Here is a 14,810-nt window from a genome sequence, read left to right as displayed (position 1 = left end):
AACAGGGTGTCCAAAGGAGTAAATTTCCAAAAAACAATTCAAATATGCATGTCTCTGCTGGGGACGATTACTCATTTTCGTGCTGAACGTACTCGTATGTTTGGCATGGTCGACTGCTGAGCAAACCATCTTCAACGAGAAGCTATGCTGCTGTCTCAATACTGCCATCATCAGTAGCCAGAAGAAACATTTTGACTCCATCATCGGACAAAGGCTTCTGATCCGAGCGATCTGATTACCCCAGTACTGCGTTATCACCTTTTGAAAAAAAAAAAAAAAAAACAGGCAATCACCGTTACTAACTTTCCTAGTATTAACTGTTCGTCAGCCGCCGCGGTGGCTCAGTGGTTATGGCGCTCGACTGCTGACCTGAAAGACGCGGGTTCGATCCCGGCCACGGCAGTCGCATTTCGATGAAGGCGGAATTTGAGAGACCCGTGTACTCTGCGATGTCAGAGCCCGTTAAAGAACATCAGGAGGTCGAAATTTCTGGAGCCCTTCACTACGGCATCCCTCATAACCTGAGACTCTTTGGGACGTTAAATCTCCATAAACCATAAACTGTTCGTCGCATGTCGGACTGTAACCTAGGTAGTGAATGGATGTAGCAAGTGCTACAGAAGAGTCGTTAAAAAATTTACCTGAAGTACGATTCCAAGGCTGTGACCAACACCTGAGAACTGACCATAACAACAACCCGACCGAGTTTCCTTTCAGTCGTTCTATTGCTCTCACGGACCACCGGCTACCTGTTTGCACTCATCACGCGCACAGGTTAAGCTTGCTTTTCGTCCCTCGACTTCAGTCATAAAATGCCATCAACCCGCCTTTCGTTCATCAGCCGTGGTCTATCATGTTTTATCTTAATACCTTAAGAAAGAGAGAGCGCTGAGGACAAACTTAACTCGACCTGTGACATTACCGCATTCTAACGACAAAGACGCTACTTTCACCCAGAAACGAGATTTTATATTCTAAAAAAGGCAAAAAAGTCCCCCCTGTGCTACGCTTTACCACCATTTACTTCAAAACGTAGGGCACAGAGCCGATTTCGGCGTAGACGGCAGGAGTTTGAATCGAACGGAGGGAAAAGTTATGCAATTTTGCAAGCAACAAATGCGTTCTTTGGCGCCGGACAAACATCGGCATAGCGGGAAAGACGCAGACGGTCGATTTTTGTCATCAAGAAAAGTTGGTTGAAGCTGTCCTCCGAGTCCGTTGAAAAATGTGCTCATCGTTTACCTGCACACTACTACCAGAGCCTTTATTTGCCTTCGTTTCTCTCTTTCATCTGATTTACACCTGTTTTACAACTTATTTGTTTGTGCTGGTAGAAATATCATTGTAAAACTACCTGAGACTAAAGGAGAACAAGATGAAAGCACAGTCCCTTGTAACTTACACTGAACAAAAACGATCACTGAGCCTGCGTGTTATAGTACGGCGTTCTAATTTACAGAGCACCCGCTAAGGAATTCTAGATACATATCGCAATGTTTCCGACTTTCCCGAGGATATGTTCTAACGATACACAGACATAAAATAAACGAGCAGAAGGCAAGTTAAATGAACTGCCTTTGCCGTGCAAGTTCTTAATTTTTCAGATTGAGTTGGCTCTCTTTCCCTATTTCCATTTTTTACTTCTGTTTACCTGGCAGTCTCGCTAACACGCCTCGAGCCAAGAACTCTTACGACATATCTGAGCGTCCCTTCCTCTCTCTCCTTCCCACACCTCGCGAAAACTTCAGCTTTCAACACGAATGTACGCACATCTCTTACCGAGAAGGAAAATATAGCGTTCGCATTGGCCTCGTAAATCACAACTTTCGGAAAACCTCTTGAATAGGTTTCCGCTTCTCCCTTAGGTAAAAACGAGAAGATGCTAGCGCGAAAAAAAAATCTATATATAAAGACTGCATAGGCGTCGAGGTCGTGCCGCACTTGCATGCCAGCCACCGCATTTAAGCCTTTAGAGGCAAGGCGCCGTAGTTCGTGTCCGACCGCGATTTCTGCTGACTGCGGACGAGAGCGCTTTTCACCGCTATGCGGCCTGCGCGCAAACTTGAGAGAAGCAGTCTTTACTCGAAGCAGTGGCCGCGTGAAATTTTTTAATTTTTTTTAACGTGTTTGGTTCTTTCATCGCCTAGAGAGCAGAAAACGTGAGCCTGACTCCTCACGTATATGCGCCGGAAATAACGCAAACAGCGAACAGGAGTCCATGTAAGGGAGTAGTTTCTGCAGTCGCGCATGCATTTGCGGGCGTTTTCTCGAAATGGGGAAGTTTTGCGTGAGCCGTAAATCTTGGCTACGCCCTGAACACGGGCCTATGTACGCGAACAGCGTTGACAACCGCGCTTTAACGCTGCGAGCAGCTGCGTATAAGGAAAGTGCGCGCCGTGTTTAGTAAGGGCTGCGGTGACTGGCGCGGGCATGGCAGAAATTTTCTGTACTTTTTCGCGCATTAATTCATTCATTCATTCATTCATTCATTCATTCATTCATTCGGTTTGGTTTGGTTTGGTTTATGGGGTTTAACGTCCCAAAGCGACTAAGGCTATGAGAGACGCCGTAGTGGAGGGCTCCGGAAATTTCGACCACCTGGGGTTCTTTAACGTGCACTGACATCGCACAGTACACGGGCCTCGAATTTCTCCTCCAAAGAAATTCAGCCGCCGCGGCCGGGATCGAACCAGCGTCTTTCGGGCCAGCAGCCGAGCACCATAGCCACTGAGCCACCGCGGCGGCTTCATTCATTCATTCATTACTAGTGTTGGACATTGGCTTAATTAATTCAAACTTCGGTTCAAGAAGGCAGCGGCCCAAATCAGCAGCGTAGCAACAATAATTGGACCATGCAGGAAAGACAAAAAGTACAACGAGGAACAAAACAAAGAGAACAAAAATGCTCAAGCTCATCGATGCTAAGGAAAAAGGGATGGCCTATGGCAAGAACAAAACTGATTACATATTATTTAATAGCTTTTTTTCGCGTGCACACGGCAGATAAATAAACTACACGAATTCATTGAAATAGGTACAGACAAAGCGCGTCCAGTCTTCCGATAAGAGTATGATGGCGTTTTGCTGGTGTTACGCACTCGCCTGCGCCCACCAGATGCGGCAGCAGTGTGTTTTATCGAATGAAAAAAGCTGGGCAGAGAACAAGGGCTCTGCGGTGCGATAAAAATGATGAAACCCCCAGTTTGTCGTCATTTCTGTCGGCGTGGAAAGCTTTGTCAGACATTCGCAGGCAAATGAGATAAAACACATCTATATGCCTAGACATTATTCCGGTTGCTCAAAAATTCCAGGTACCAAAGTTAGACGTCGATTTCACACATTCAACTTGGAATTCCAGAGTGGTTTTGTAAGATAATGTGCAGCAAGTCGGAGAAAGCTATTTAGAAGAAGTCAGAAATGTGATCAGGACTACGTAAACGAGTACGAGAAGTCCAAGAAGAGCTAAAACGTTATTTTCTATCTTTTAAATTCTGACGCGAGCATGCGACTGTCTATGCAACACTAGCGCTGCTACACAGACCAGCTCTGTCATCTTCTTTGCCAGCCACGCCACTATGCGTAATATGCTGCACTGGCAAAGCATACGTTCCAACGTGTGCGAAGGTCATACTTGCAGTCCCTGTAACAGAAACTGGCACGAGCACTTTATGGATCGCTTTTGCGCAGAATCTGTGGTACTGTCTTGCAGACCACAAATTCGCGTGTTCGAATCCCGCCCGAAGCGAACACATTTTGGTGGAAGCGATAGCGATACACAAATAATCACGTGTACAGACGTATCAGCCTAAGCCAAAGAGGCCATGCTGCCTGAAATTAATGAAGAGCCCTGACCCTTTAAAGCGTAGTAAAAATACATCAGGTATACAATGTATTTGCTGTTCTGAAAAAGAATGAAAACTTCTCGAAGCTGAAGTTAGCCTTGAAAAAGTTTCGAGCAACTCCTTGTACTCTAGCGAAGTCAGCGTGAAGGTAAAGCGCAGGAAGTATGCATGCCTTGTAGTTAAATGGACTCTGAAACACCTTCCGGGGAGAGTACATCAACTCTCTCAATCACTGCACTGCATTGTCAAGAACACCTGAGCCAAATAATACACTTCTACACGCAGCAGAGAACCCACAATCACGCGCGAAAGTCGGCGAGCTCTTTCCGACGACTGTTTCATGCTCGCACCCTCCTCCATCGTACGCTCCTGCGTATTTGCAAGTTCAGATGTGGCTATTGGTTAGATTCTTTCAGACGTCATGAAGCTACGGCCAATAAGCGGCGTAGTTCTGGCGGGTCAGGAAGCTCCGCCCCTCAGTGGTGAGGCCGGCGGAGGAGCGCCGAGCTTTCAGCATGCAAAAAATGACGAGAGACGGGAAAGGCGCGAAGACGTTGAAATTCAAATTTTGAGTAGAGATTTCTCAGCTTCTACAACGCGCACTAAAAAAAAATTCTAGCTGGAGGATATCAGTGAAGCGTCGTGCTTTATCTCAGGCGTACTGCAACTTTATTAGGGCCCCTTTCTGAGTCACTTTAAGAACAAAAAATAAATAAATAAGACAACAGAAAGGACAGAGACGAAACTTAGTAACGATATAGAGAGAGCCATTCAGACAAGGAAACGATCAAAACAAGCATACATGAAACGGAGCTTATCAAACTGCTGCTGCATTTAGTAAAGTGCTTACGACGTTGGACTTGGCTCGACCCTCTGTCTCACGGTAAAAAAAGGAGTGGTTTGCGTAGAAAACCACTTGCATATATATCAACCCCTGCTTTCACTTTACCTCTTATTGACTATTTCTTTCCCCCGCCGGGGTGGCTCAGTGGTTACGGCGCTCGGCTGCTGACCCGAAAGACGCGGGTTCGATACCGGCCGCGGCGGCTGAATTTCTTGAAGGCGAAATTCTAGAGGCCCGTGTGCTGTGCGATGTCAGTGCACGTTAAAGAACCCCAGGTGGTCGAAATTTCCGGAGCCCTTCACTACGGCGTCTCTCATAGCCTCAGTCGCTTTGGGACGTTAAACCCCAATAAACCAATAAACCAAACCAACTATTTCTTAAATGCGGTCGTTTTGTGCGTACAGCCTTGCTGATTTTCGCCCTGCCATTTAACAAACCCTTACAAAAAGCACACGTGAACGTGCAAGCTGATCACACAAGTGTTCTTCAATGACTTTGTATATGGACTAAAATGTCAACGCGGTCAATGGCTTCGACATGGACGACGACCAGACTGTGCAATAGAGGTACCTCAACATGGCATGGTTACGCGAGAAGCCTCGGTGCAGTGCTCATACTCGAATCGATCTTGAAGATCCACGGCGCGAACAACAAAGACTCCTCCATCTGTGTACGGAAAGGACAAAAGAACACAGAGCTAGCTGTGTTCGCATATATTCAAGCTGTGAATCTTCAAGATAGTACTCCAACTTTCCCAATCATCCATCTGATGTGAGTCGTTCTAATTCTTCCAGATAGCGCGGCAAAAAGCGTACACACATACACTTCACTCACGCTTGCGAAACCGCTTGTTCCTCCTCCTCCTCCTTCACAGGTTACCACCGCTGTAAACACCGGGCGTTGATTGAACCTTGGCCTCGGTGGGCGAAGCGGCGAAGGCACGCGGCGCGAGCCCTAGCTGGGCGGTGTGGCCGGCGCCCGCACTGTGTACCTGGGGAGGCGACCGACCGTCGGCACACCCGGAAGCTCGAAGCGCGCGCGAAGCGGTCGTCGTCGGCGAGCGGGATGGGGGACTCTCACTTTCCGCAAATTTCGAGCATCGGGCTGCCCTTTCCGGGCGTCGCGTTATCGCCGACGCCTCCGCTGTCGCCGCGCTAAACTGATAAACGGCGCAAAACGACACCGGTCAGGGAAAGGGTTGCCGGGGCGGAAGCATGGAGTGTGTGTGCGGCAACGACAAACACACGAGTGACGAGAAGGGAGAATACATACGGCGCCGTCACGAAGGAGGGGCCGGCGGGATTGCGTCTACAAACAGCGTCCGCGCGTGGACGCGGACACGCGAGGGAGCCCTTAAAATAAGCAGGAAGCGAAGTAACGGACTTTCACTAGCAACTCGAGGAAAGGTTGAAGGACGGGCTCGTATAACAAAAACTGTCGCAATTTCCTACCCCCTTTATAAGCCTTTTATATGCGCATGCTGATAGCAAACTCACGTGATTTCTGCAGCTCCAAAGGTCGTGCTCGCATTCAGAGGCGCCATGCCAAGATCAGTGTACCTGCTGAAGTTCCTGCATGACAGAAAGCCGCCACAACCACTAATGCTTTAGATGGATAGTCCCATGATATGCCATATGGCTACCCTTCGAATGAAAAGCGAAGCTCAGTACCTGCCTACCTGACACGCATTCGTGTTGGTCAGTGCTGATAACATACAAGATTACCGGCAACCACTGCTGTCTCGTGATAAGTTAGCCTGCGTTGTCCAGCAGAATTTTTCGTAATATTTCGTAGAGCTTCATGTTTGCCTTTCGCATTTCTGTGTTAGCCGTTACATTGTTCATGTGCGCGCCTTTGCTCAGCTGAAACTGTTCAGTTTGCATTGTTCTACACTGCTTGATCCAACGGCAAGAAATCCTGACCATATTTATTGTTTTCTTTTTCCTACTTACCACTGTTCACGTTCAAGGCACGACTCGCTCAGCCATTTAATCTGTCACTGCCCACCAAGCTCTCCGTGCCGGTATGTGTACGGTGGCCGTAGCTTGCAAAGGACAGGGTTAATGGAGAGACATGGGAGAGGCCATTGCCTGCAGTGGGCGTAGCCAGGCTGATGATTATGATGTGCACAAATACATACTATACTGACCGTGCGGCGGCTGCACGTCATCCATTTTCTGGCCGTCGCTCTTATCTGTACGCCGCTTTTTAAACTGCTTTCTTCGATGTTCGCTCCCTGCTGCGGTTATCAACGTGTTCGCGGAAACTCGACGCGAGCTAAGAGCCTGGGAACGCCGTTAGCCCGTTAACACCAACAGAATGCGTAACTAGCTATGTAGATTGCTTCGCGACCCCCCACTACTCGCACACCCTCCCCTCGGTTCTTTTTATTTTTTTTTTCGCCCTTCCGTTCCTTTCCTTGAGCGTCGTATCCTAGAGATAGGGGCTAAAGGGGTTATTTGAAATGTTGCGAGCCCTGGAGTATTTTAATCTCGCTGCGACAGAGACGCGCCGACGCGAGGCGAGATAGCGGCCGCACGAGGGCTTTCCAGAGTGCGCGCGCGAAGAACGAGGCGCGAACTGCCTTTGGCTCTTCTGCCTCGGGACGCCGCCTCATTTGCATGCAGCACGTGCGTAGACATCGCGGCACTCGGCGTGGGGGTGGCACTCCGATCCGTGCGCGTCGCAAATTAGTTCGCCCGGTTCATCAAGACAGCTCTAAATCTCAACCACTCGTGGTCGCACCATCACCGAGCCTGTATGTGGTGAGCGTGAAAGTTCAAGTGAACGAACGACACAGTGGTGTGCCATTCTGTATAGTTATGCTCGAAACAGTTGTCTCTACCCTCTCATGATTGAGGTTCCTCCGCGCTGTACCTAACTACCCCGCAAGGGTCTCCGTAGACGAGTGGCTATCTCCTGGGCGCTCAGTTCCAAAGGTCGCGACGCCGTTGGCACAGGCTCCGGAGGTGCCGCGGCCGCTCGACTCCAAAAATGCTCCGCGGCAGCTTCCACCGAACGCTGCTATCGCGATTCCCTCCTGGAACAATGGTTCTCCGCGGAGTGTGGACGTTTGCCGCGATAAATGCTCTCCGCGCATCGTGCATGCATGCACCTGCTCGTTCTGGCAGTCTCGGGTGAAACAGCGCCGTTAAGAGGAAGGACAGGGACGCCGGAGTTGGCTTCTACTGCCATACTTACTGCCATTATTAGCCTTACTGCCATTAGGCCATTCTGCTACCGCCGCGTATTTCACTGCGATTGCGCGAATATTAGTCAGCACGCTAGCAGACTGACCTCGTGTGACCTATAGACGTATAGAATATACCGAGAGACGTCATTCGCTGTGGCATCGCATATTCATCAGTTGAGTGTTTGTACCCTTAATACGTCCTCACTTGGCACTCCGTCAAAGTATGTCTAGAAGGCAGGAATAGGAATAGAAAGAAGAAACCTGTTTCCAAGCATATTTCTACGTTGCTATGGAATAGTCATACACAGCTTCCATTTAGCTGACCCACAGCTTCACTATTCGGTGTTGTACAAATTGAACTCAGAAGGCGAGGCTTGTTGCATGCAGTCTATATAACGTCACTGCTCGCCAAAAGAGAGATGAAAAATGCTATTCGCATGTGATGCAGTGAAGAAAAGAAATACAGTGCACTTCAGTGTTCTGATCTCTTTCCTACAAAGTAAAAGAAAGAAGGAAACTAGGTGAGTCTGTATGTGCTCTCCAGATCTAATAGCACATCGTATCCTTGCAGCCGTGAGAGACCGCGCCTACGCGTATATCTAGCGCGTAAGTCAAGGATTATGACGTGAGAACATTAAAAAAAAAAGGTCGAAAAGAACTCATATCTATATACGCCCTACGATTCACTGAGTCAACACAAAGTGTCCCGTTGACGCCACTTTCCCGTAGAGCACGTGTGTGTGTAAGATAGCGCTCTTCATTTTGAAGAAGAGAGTGCAATCTTTTTCTGAATTTCAATGCCGCCCGTCCAAAGGTCCAGAGGTTTCATCACACGCGAATGCTATACGAGCATATCTCTCCACGCTAAGCAAAAGCGTCGCATCTGGGAAAAAAACTCAGATCCAGAACACAATTGTTAGCTGATAGCGTTGTCTAATCTCGTACAGTGAGTTTGTTTCTGGCAAGTATATGCGCCATCGACCGACTTATGGCGGGACGTCGGGCACGAGATTTTAATTTAGATTGTTCACAGTGAGCAGACAATCACTATGCCGAAAGTAATCGGATTCCATGATCTAAATGTGCTTGCTTCAGAGGTATTGCAAATTCAAGGGGTGTAGCTTGTCGAAACCAAAACGTGGCACTGAAATGCTTACACGTAAGCATAGCTTGTCCGTTCGATTCCGCAAGATCCTGCGCTACTGCACTTAAGATTGCTTGCGTTTAGCTTTAGAGCCACTGTACTGCTGTGTGGGGTAAAGAAGAAAGGATATATTATAGGTCACACTCTCCTCTGCTAGAAAGGCTACAAGACTACCGTCTAGGTCCCCCCCCCCCCCCCCCCTCCGCTTATGCTCATATGTTCAGAAAGGCTGCGAACACTAAGCAAAAAAAGACATATTGGGCAAAATTTAATCATAACTGCTGCAAAATTTACGTACTTCAAGGCGCCGATAGACAAAACAAAAACTTAGTAACCTTGGGCACACAGCATTTCCATACAACAACGGCGCCTACCGGAACTACGTTGCTGAAATCTTTCTAGAAATTTTGTCTCCCTTATTTTTTTCTGTTTCTCCCATGCGTGCGATTATGCGAGAATATGTTGCCGAACGATTATCCATAAGCCGTGTGGCCCTCGATGTCGCCCAGCTACACTTCCTACTCTCGAACAGCTCAGAGACGTAATAGAGGTGTCTGTACTTAGATCGATGGCCGCAGAAAGTCCACAATACTATCTCGCCTCATGAAAAAATACAGACTGTCTACTCGGGGGCGATGTGCCCTCAAGCTGCAGCGGGTACAGAAATCATCCAATTAAGAGCATTCTCTCCGCAAAAGAACCTCTTTAAGCGAAGCTTCAAGCCATTCAAAGCCACCAGCAGAAAGAAAAAAAAATGGCAGCATAAAGAGGGCGGAGCGACAGGGTGTCGGAGAATCAGAACGAGAGGATCCGTGGGTAAGATTCTAATAGGGAACCCTCTTCAAACACATCCTTGTCGTGCGGTGCGCATGCTTTAGTGCACACAGGCCGAATACGTGCGGGTGCCGGTTCCTACACAGACACGGTCGTCGGGGTGATCGACCTTTTTCCCGCGAAAAATCAGAACCACCGTACCACCATCATCAACGACACTAGCCTCGATCGACCTATACGGTGACAACGAACAGAACTCCAGCTATAACGCAACGAAGGCCGCGACGCCTCTCCGTCACACACAAAGGCGAGAAACGGTGACGTTTCACGCAGTGTCCGTAACTCCTTTCCCCCCTTAACCCCTTCACTCCGCTCCTGCCATAAGAATAACAAAGCCTTCGGCATAACGGCGCCAGAGGAAAATTCTCGCCTATCGCGGTGAATGCGCGGGAGCCACCGGTTGGTTGTTCGCCGCGAAACCTCTGCGCGCTGCTCCGAAACTTTCGAAAGTTTCGGTAGAAGGGAAGCGAGTGTCAAAACCGCTATACACAGGGTGAACGACTTTAGCGGGAAAACCAAGCGCTGCCTGTACTGCACGGCATACTATCGGAAAATGCGTACACTCTCTAATAACACGAAGGCAGTTCAATAAAAAAGGTCTTAAAAAAAAAAAAACTTAAACCGACAAGTAAAACGCAAGCCAACAGTGGTGCCTGTGTGAACGTGCGCACGCATAAAACAAACAGAGCGTTCAACAAGAACGCAGCTCGGACAAAAATCGGAGAGTTCACTGACCTAATACACCAGTCACCCCCCAACTTTCTTTTTCTTTTTTTTTTTTCAACACACATAGCTCTCTTGCTTCCAGCTACTTTGCATATTACTTTTTTATTTTCTTCGTGGTTCCGCACTCCACTTTCTTTTGACCCTCAGCGGAAGCGGGATCCAAAGGGTTGTGCTAGTTGGGAGGGGGGACTGCAGATCCCAGAGTCCGCGACAACCAAAACCCCGTCGGACTCCCCGCCGTATTTTTTCTCCTCGTCAACGACCCGGCGCCGGCACGGTGGCGCGCAGAAAAAATAGCGCGCCCAGCAATAAAAAAAACAAACAAAAGAATAGACACCTATAGAATACTTCGTCCACAGAGCCAGCCCCTGGAAACCCGTACAACTCTTTGGGTCCCACAGTTCACTTTTCCCCCTCAAAAAGTGATGGTAAAGCAACCACATAAAAGCGAAAAGGCGGGTGCAAAAAGAACTACTGCAAAAATACAAATCACAGCAAGAAATTAAGAAAAAAAAAGAAAGTCGCAGGGAGACCCGCACCCTTTTAGCGCCAAAACGCCTTTCGTTTTATTTTGGTTTTCCTCCGCCTGCTGTGCCCGGTTCCACTTCAGGCACAAAACGCCGAGCGTAAGATAGAGCGAGTGCGTGAAGAAAAAAAAAACGAAAAACGAGCGAAAGAAAGGTCAGAAGGAGTCTAATAAGGAATAAAAAAAACGTGAATGGGAAACCCGTGCATGCGTTACCCACGGTATAGACCTAAGAGAGAGCCTCGGTGTTCGTATGGCATAGGCGTACACACAAAATCAAACTTTTTGTGTTTGCGATTTCGTGGGCTGGCGCTCGCATGTCGAAAGGGGAAAAAAATGCGGTGTGAACAGAACGAACCATCTAAACAACACGATGGGCAGGCGTGCACTGTTTTCTCTGGATGCGGGTGAGAACAATGAGTGTCGTTCAGAATTCTGCATGGCGTGTCGATTAGAAACGAACCGATGGATCCCTTCTCTCGAGCACCGCGTGAGGGCATTCTGAATGAGGAGGAAAAATGAATCCGCCCTCATATTTTTTTTCAAAGTGTATATATGTTGGCGTAACGCAGTCCAATGACTTGTTTGCTTTCCAGCAAAGCCAAATCCTAGATGGGCATCGACGTACTGACGGCGCAAATTGAAACGCTAAAAGGGCGTTAGAAGCTTTTATGCATTTCTGCTCGAATGAGTGGTGTGACATTGCTCGGTGGCTGGCTGAAGCCTTCACGTCAGAGCAAAAGTGACGACATCTGTGTCGCGTTTGTGAAAGCATACAGGCGCGAAAGCATATGTTCTATGTATAGTTCAGATCTGTTCGCGTTTCTATCCAAGGCGCGAGCTAATTCTTGTCTTGACTCGCGAAAAGCAACTGTGGAGATTGTGAAGCATATGCCAATGAAACGCGAAGAAGCGAGCGAATAGCGAAGAGGGGACGATTTATGAAAATGTGCAGTATTGGTGATTTTCGCGACCTAGAGTGGGCGCGTCAATTGATCCAATATGCGGCGCCACGAAATACTGCTCCCGCGGGGACAGACTAGGAAGAATCGCGCTTGTCTTAAAATTTCACGATAAACTCGTGTTTGTTTGTCGATGGAGGCAATCTCGTTTGAGCCAAACAGTATATTTTATCGGGGACGGAAAAGAAATAAACGAGAAATTATGAAAAAAAAATCGCCTTCTGGTGTTTGAAAACGGCCCCTGTGAAAGTGGAGCGGTTTAGGATAGCGGTCGATGCGCGCTTTGGAGAAAACTAAAAAGAAATCAATGACATAGACGATGAAAACACTTGTACTACGGGTTAATGACGAAACCAGAAGGTCAAGGGAGCAAGAAACAGCGATTGTCACACTTTGTTACGCTGCATCGCAGAAAAGACGCTAGAAAATTAATGCTTTCCGATCACTGTCGTTTGAGTTTTAACCAATACCGCTGCGCCCTTCTGCCTTATCCATGCTCATAAATTTTATCAACCATGAGCTACCTTCAATATGAATGTGCAGTCTTGGTCAAAAGCCTTAAGGCCAAAGGCTTTTCGCTTCGGCCGCACAACAGAGCCATTAAGGCACAATTAAAAACCAAATGACCTTGAAATGCTAGCAGAAGGTTTCTTCTTGATGTTGAGAAGCTTCCTGCTTGACTTGTGTTCTGATTGATTCGCTACACGGAGCATTCTAGGGACATTCATTTCGCTGCAGCTGAACGTCGTGGCCTTAGGACTTTTGACCAAAACTGTACATATAATCGTGTGTACACGTGCAAAGACAGAACAGTGAGGCCGCCTTTTTCCGCGCATTGCTTTCTCGAAGCAATTAACCACTCCTTGTACTCTTAGTTTGCCCGTAAGCAGTGGATGGAAGGCATGCGGTGGATATAAGTCCGCTATGACGCAATATTTTCGTCCAATTCGATTCCATTCGTGTCATCCGCCTGTCTATCTGAATGATTCCAGCGACAGCCAGGGTATGGGGCAATAAGTGCAAAAAATTCAGATTAAATCATTCGATCACCCTCCTCCCATTCTCCACGGATAACAAAACAACATATCGCCACGCATGCCGCAATAAACTCCGAAATCACAGAGACAGTCATGCACAACGTTTTGCACTTGAAATCTGCCCGGTAGGCATGTGTGCTCAGTCGTGCTTCATAATAGTGTCACGTATTTATATAGGCCCTTATCGTCCAGGTAGATCACCTCCTTAGGCTGGGTGGCTGATATAACTGCTTTGTCATCGTCCTGCAGGCGCTTTACTACAGTACGTAAATGTCTTGTTCCTTTGCTCTCTATGCATTGCTGGCATTATAAGCTCATAAAATTTCACTTAGCCGCTATTTTATCTCGTTAGGGAGCAAACGTACATGTAATAGCACTTCCAATACATTTCTTTACAGAAAAACTCCGACAACAGGGTCTCAATATGCCGGCGAACCAGTCAGGCAACGGAGCGAAAGAGGCTATTTCTACCGCGCTGATCCTTCTTGGACTATAGCGCAGCCGCAGCGTGGTGTTGATTTCGTAACGATCGGCGATACCTGCGCCTTTTGACTGTGAGGAAGCATCGCATTGTTCTCGTAACGCTCTGTAAAATAGAGTGCCGTTTAGCTCAAGCAACTCGGCCCTGTCTTGGAAAGGCTGCTACACGGAGCAACTACTGCACAGCTACCGAAGATATGGGGCAGTGTGATCGGCGAGGAAGATGCGGCCTTAATCATTTCATCATTTTACATGCCTGTACACCAGTTTAACCTTGTTTTCATCGTCGTTATAGTTGTTGGTGTCATTCCACTACGTGAACAAAATATGCTCCTTCTTGGGAATCTTTTCTGCGTCGGTGCAATCGTTTTTCAGGCCTAAACGTCACCTCGAGACTCAATAATGCAAAAGTATTGGGCGTGTTAATGAGGAGCTTTCAAGGAAGTTTCTTTCATAGAATCTTCGCGCTCTAATGCATGCTGCTTCCTTTCAAACTCTCGGCTTTACACCCGTCTCCTTCCTTATCTCACTTTCCAGTTATTGGTCTTACTCCAAGCTCTTCGATAGCCTATACAATCTCCATCTCGGCAACGATGATGTTTAATTCGGGGAATTTTTTTCTTCAGGCAGATGCGCGGCTAAATTTAGCGCAAATAGAATTTTTACAAAGTTTCAAGGAATTTTGAGAGCCGAAGTTAGCCCACTTTTTCCAAATTGACGTAGGTTTCAAGCTGCTTCAGGGAAAAAAGGGCACAAATTAGGGATTCTGTGGTCTAAATTGAGGAAATTTTTGGTTAAGGCATGAAACATTACGGTCCGACAGCTCAGCAGTGGCCGATTGCGCTGTTTACACATTTTTTCTCTTAAGAACTGCTGCTCACTCTCGTATGATTAACACTGCCCACGCTTTTATGAATAACGCTGTTCTCGGGCATCGAGCATCGGGTATTGGGCACAAGGTATCGGGCATCAAGTATCGGACATCGACTGATTTCACACGTAGCTTTCCGGATGCGAAAAATGTGAAGCGTATTGTTACGTAGCGGTGGGCGACATAATTGTGACAACATTCCGGACAAAGCTTTCTTCACAGAAAATCCCTCTACGTTAGTTTTTATTTTATTTCAAATATTTGGTTGCGATAAAAACAAACAATCTCTACGAAAACATAAACTTTAATTTCTGACGATGTCGAAACGCTGCATTTCTTTACAATGCGCAA

At 47.5% G+C, this 14,810-nt stretch overlaps 1 protein-coding gene across 5 annotated transcripts in view; it reads right to left on the bottom strand.

The window, feature by feature from the left end:
* LOC149364638 (uncharacterized) overlaps positions 1 to 5,728 on the bottom strand; it is a 510,000-nt gene extending 504,272 nt beyond the window's left edge. For 4 of the 5 annotated variants that reach the window (XM_089574596.1, XM_089574598.1, XM_089574600.1 and 1 more), the window contains exon 1: positions 5,521 to 5,728. The gene's annotated coding sequence lies outside the window, so the exon portion shown is untranslated. Of the gene's footprint in view, positions 1 to 5,509 lie in introns of all 5 variants that reach the window. The other variant, XM_089574597.1, reaches the window with a different exon arrangement.
* Positions 5,729 to 14,810: the final 9,082 nt, after the last annotated feature.

This window comes from Amblyomma mixtum, chromosome 2 (genome assembly GCF_055824585.1).
Source record: "Amblyomma mixtum isolate Tamu chromosome 2, ASM5582458v1, whole genome shotgun sequence".
In the NCBI taxonomy this organism is placed as follows: Eukaryota; Metazoa; Arthropoda; class Arachnida; order Ixodida; family Ixodidae; genus Amblyomma; species Amblyomma mixtum.
The sequence above is the reverse complement of the archived record's forward strand: the minus strand, read 5'-3'. Positions and strand labels throughout refer to the sequence as shown.